This window comes from Furipterus horrens, unplaced genomic scaffold, assembly GCF_987537825.1.
Source record: "Furipterus horrens unplaced genomic scaffold, mFurHor1.1.pri manual_scaffold_5, whole genome shotgun sequence".
Taxonomy (NCBI): Eukaryota; Metazoa; Chordata; class Mammalia; order Chiroptera; family Furipteridae; genus Furipterus; species Furipterus horrens.
In genome coordinates, this window is record NW_028327175.1 from 134,646,143 (window position 1) to 134,651,001 (window position 4,859).

A 4,859-nucleotide genomic window follows, 5' to 3' on the forward strand; every position below is an offset into this window, starting at 1 on the left:
TGCTATGGCTCAGTGGATTGAGTGTCGGCCTGTGAGCCAAGTGTCGCTGGTTCGATTCCCAGTCAGGGCACACCTAGGTTGCATGTAAGGTCCCTAGTTGGGGGTGTGAGTGAGAGGCAACCACACAGTGATGTTTCTCTCCCTCTCTTTCTCCTTTCCCCTCTCTCTAAAAATAAACAGACAAACAAAATTTTTTAAAAATACTGTTTTATACAGATAGTTTGCATTGTAGAATAGGTAATATGGACTTATGGAATTGCATGTCTGTGTGATAATAGGTGGGATATACTCATCTGGAATACTCAGTATTCTCACAACATCAGCTCCACACAGCCTGTTTGGCCAGCAGGCATCCCCATCTCAGAGAACTGCCCAGTGAGGCCAATCTACTGTTGTCACAGTCCAGGCAAATGTAACCCAACTCCCCAGGGACCCACCAAGTCCTCCACAGGGGCCACAGGCCTGAACAAGGCTTGGCATCTCAAAATGTTAAAATTGCCAGTTAGGCAAACAGCCAGCAAGGGTGAGTGCAAGGTAGGTGCAGATGAGCACCAGCTGGGAGCCCACATTCCTGATTCCAGAACATTCTACCTCTTACTTCCAGCGAGTGAGACATACCTGTTGCATCACTAAAATCTCTCCACATAAGCTTATGTTATTATAGAGTGGGTTGTCACTCTTGGTCAGAAAGAGTCATGCAAACATCCCTGTGGTCATACACCCTCCCAGCCAGCTTCTCCAATCCCAGCAGCCAAGGCTGCAGGTCCAGCAGGCCCCATGGGCAGAAGGGGCAGAAGGTTCCCTGGGGCACCTCACCCCTCCTTTCCCTGGGAAAATCTATACAGACTAAGATATACCCACCCCATTAGTTAACTTCGTTGAACTCAGCTTTCTCATCTGTAAAGGTGTTGTAATTTAAATATCAGATGAGACAGTAGGTATTTTCAGTCCAACATCTGGCACACAGTAAGCATTCAGCACATGGGGGTGGTTTTGCTGCTAACACTGGTAGTGAAGATGTTACTGTTGCTTTTGTATTCTGCAGAAGGAAGGGAGGGCGGGAGGGATGGAAAACGAAGCGTGTGAAGTGAGGGCAAGTGCTGGCTGAGATCTGCAGTGAGACATGTCTCCATTCCCTGCGAAGTCTCCCTGTTCCCATCACCCTTGCTTTCCGTGCTCAGCCCTTTCTAACTCCCCCATAGAGAAAACAGAACGGAAAGCAAATGCAAACTTGTAAAACTCTTCAGAGGCCTGGGGCAGATCGCATCAGACTTGGTCTTTTGAAATATTAGTAGTTGGGGTTTATTTGGTAAATAAAAGTCATAGATGCTTAACTTAAGAGATTTTAAAAATATAATAAACATAAAACAAACATAATCTTACCTGGAGAAATAATGGTAGTTACCATTTTACAGTATTTCTAGTTAGTCTCTTACATAATTTGGATTACATTCTCTATTCTATATGTGAGTTTTATATTTTTCTTTTATTTCACTTCATGTCATGAGCATTTCTCAGTGTTACAAAAATTCTTTGAAAACATTATTTTTAACGTTTGCCTAATATTCTCATATAAGGATGTACCGTAATTTATTCTGGGACATTGAGTTCAGCCTTGGCTTTGATTGCTGATTAGCACCAGCCAAAGGCCGGAAAGCTACTCCTGTACCACATCTGCTCCTACCTGAATGACTCACTGTCATGTCCACCAGGATGCAGCTGATGTCCATGCAGACACTCCCTCCCAAGGAGGAGGAACTCAGAGAAGGCCAAGGAGAGGCCAAAGAGCAGTTTCAGCAGCAAGAGGAAGAAGTTCCTACTGCTTGGTGGCTTCCTGTCTGTGTCTCAAGGCTCTGGAAGATGCATTTGGTTCAGACCAAGATACATGATTGACCTTTGCCCTATGGGGTGCCTTGGCTCCTACAAGCCCCCAGCACATGCCATCCAGCTGAGAAAGGGCGGTTCGCCACAGATCAGGCGATGGGTCCCTTGCTGACTCCAGAACATAAAACTCTTACAAGGATAAATAAGTCAGCACCATATTGTTACCTGATTTACACTTGTCCATTTCTCCAAATCAGTGGGGATCACTTCCTCAGAGGAACAAGCGTGTAAAAAACCCGACATGCATGTGCACTTCACCTGGGGAAGCTGTTAGGTAACGTGGCCAGCCCTGCCGCCCCTGGTGACCCCAGGGTGGCGTGTCTGGAGTCTGGATGAGATGTGAGGTTTACAGCTCTGGAGGAATTCGGGCATCCTAGTTGGAGGGATGACAAATGTGGCCAGCTGAGCCACCTACAGGCCTGTGAGTGTGCATTTTACTGACACATGTTCTGTTTGCAAAGTATTTGACAGCACTGAGTTCTTTTGTGGGATATTGATATTACCCCCATGATAAAGGAAGAGGAGCCGCAAAGACAGAGACTTGCCCGAGCACACGGGGGCAGTTTGTGGGGAAGGAAAGACATAAAATTAGAAGGAATACAAAATGCAAAATAATTTACCAAAGCCAAATACAGGAAAAAATGCAAAAGAAGGAAAAACAAATGGACAGTAAACTTAAAAAAAAAAAAAAAAAAAAAGAAACCTAACCTCACCAGTAACCAAGTAAATTCAATTAAAACCAAACTATCATGTTTTACCTATAAAATTAAGAAAATTTATTTGTAATAGAAAATTACCAGTGTGGGCAGGAAAAGAAATTCTCATATGCAGTGGCATAGATTTGGATTTGATAATGAGACTCAAAAGACAACATCCAAAAGCTACCCCGTTTGGTGGGTTATTCAACATCTTGTCATTTAGCCAAAGGAAAATATCAGAGCTGGCCCCAAGTTTAGAGGTACAAGCATATTTATGCAGTGTTGTTTGAAAACAGCTGGAATGTCTCAAAATAGAAAAGTAGTTGAATTCATTATGGTACAGCATGGGATAAACTATCAAATGACTTTTCTTTTTTTTAAATCACATTTTGAAGATACTTCTTTTAATAACATGGAAAAATGCTGATAAAAAGTAAGATAGTAGGATCCCAATTTTGTTTATAAAGATTTAAAATATATATCTTTCTGTCTCTCTAATATAGATGTGTATGTATATATATTTTTATATTAGAGCTATATGTATGACATACACACCATACATATACATACAGACAGACAGACACAGAGAGAAAGACAGACATGGAGAACAGAGAGAGAAGTGGTAAAGAAACAAGTGCCCCCAAATGTTAGCAGTAGCCTGAGGTCTCTCTGCCACTTGATGGCAGTTTGGAAAATGTTCCTTACTGCCTTAGTATAACCTATTTTACCTGAAGAACAAACCCAAAGTAAATGGCTAGGACTTCAAAACTTTGTTTAAAATGGTGGTCTAGGCCTGGTCTAAATAATTTGTTTATTACTTGTGCATTAATGTATTGATCATAAATCAGTGAATTTCCAACACAGCCTGGGTCTTAGATTTCCTTAGTGGAGGGCTGGGGGTCTCCCTCACCATCACAAGGCAGGGGTAGCATATTGTCAGTGTTTCCACCACCCAACAGAAATTCTGTGCTCCAGTCGGGAGCGCTGCAGAGGTGAACCCAAACCTGAACTTTCTTTGGGTTTATCTGAAATTATATCAGTTCTGTTATGCTTGCTATCAGATCAACAGCTCAGTGGCTAGATATGTCTTTGACTAATAAAGAAATTACAAGATTAATTCAATGATACTGAGCAAAGAGACATTTTCGTGGCATCTTAGTATGCAGACATCTTCCAAAACAATGGGGGTCTTAAGAAAAAAGTAATAAAGAGTGTTGTCAATAGTGAAAAAGTGTTGGAGCCAGACCTACATTCTCCACTGTGCCAGTTGGCCTTTCCTCCTGTTTGTTCCTTCCAGGGGCTGAAGATGCCTTCCTCACAGACAAGATGTGAGGAATATATATGTGTGTGTGAATATATACACACACACACACATATCATATATATATATATAATATATATACATATATACATTATATCTGATGATTCCAATTCAAATTATGCTCCTAGATTTCAAAGTATTTCCACTTAAAATGACCCTGTGATCTGAACACCTCCCCCATGATGGCTAGCCATCTGTCCCCCAGTAGGGCTAAGCCTGGAGTCAGCCATCACTGAGGTCGTTGGTCAGATACACTTGGGTTTGGATGCTGATTCTACTACCATTTGACCTTGAGTAAGTTCCTTAACTCTTCTGAGTCTCAGTTGTTTTTGATTAATGGGGATACTGACTTTTTGCCTGGCATGAGGCACACAACAAAGACTAGTTTTCTTCCTTCCTCACAAAGTGACATGTTACTGCATTCAGAGGGTACGGACAAAATGAGAGGCACTCTGAAACATTCTGGGCTCACATGAAGCAGAGGAATGAAATTAAAGCCACCACATAAAGAAATGGAACAAAATTTCTTTCAGTTTCAGGTTGGAAGATCCCTCAGAGAGAGGGCCCCCAAGCTAGGAGCTTCCGTTCTGGGACAGCGGCAGCCACATACACTTCTGCAATCAGCTACCCCAACTCACCCACACACAGATCAATATGTCAGAGCAAGGGAGAAAGAAGCAGGCAGGGCAGTTTGCCAAAGGCAGAATCTGTGTGTGGGCTGGTGGGATGTCTTTCTAGCCCAATAAATCAATCTGCCTGGAAAGAGCTCCTCCAAATCCATGACTGTAATTGGAGCTCCCTTGCTTCGTGGCAGTTTGTTACGTTCAAAGTCAGGTGACAAGCACAGGTTTTCGGAGGTGTACACAGTCGCACTTCACTTGCCTCCGGGAAAAGCTCTATAATCTGGAGAATCCACTAACAACTAGTCTGTCCGCAGGGTGTTGAAAAATTGGGAG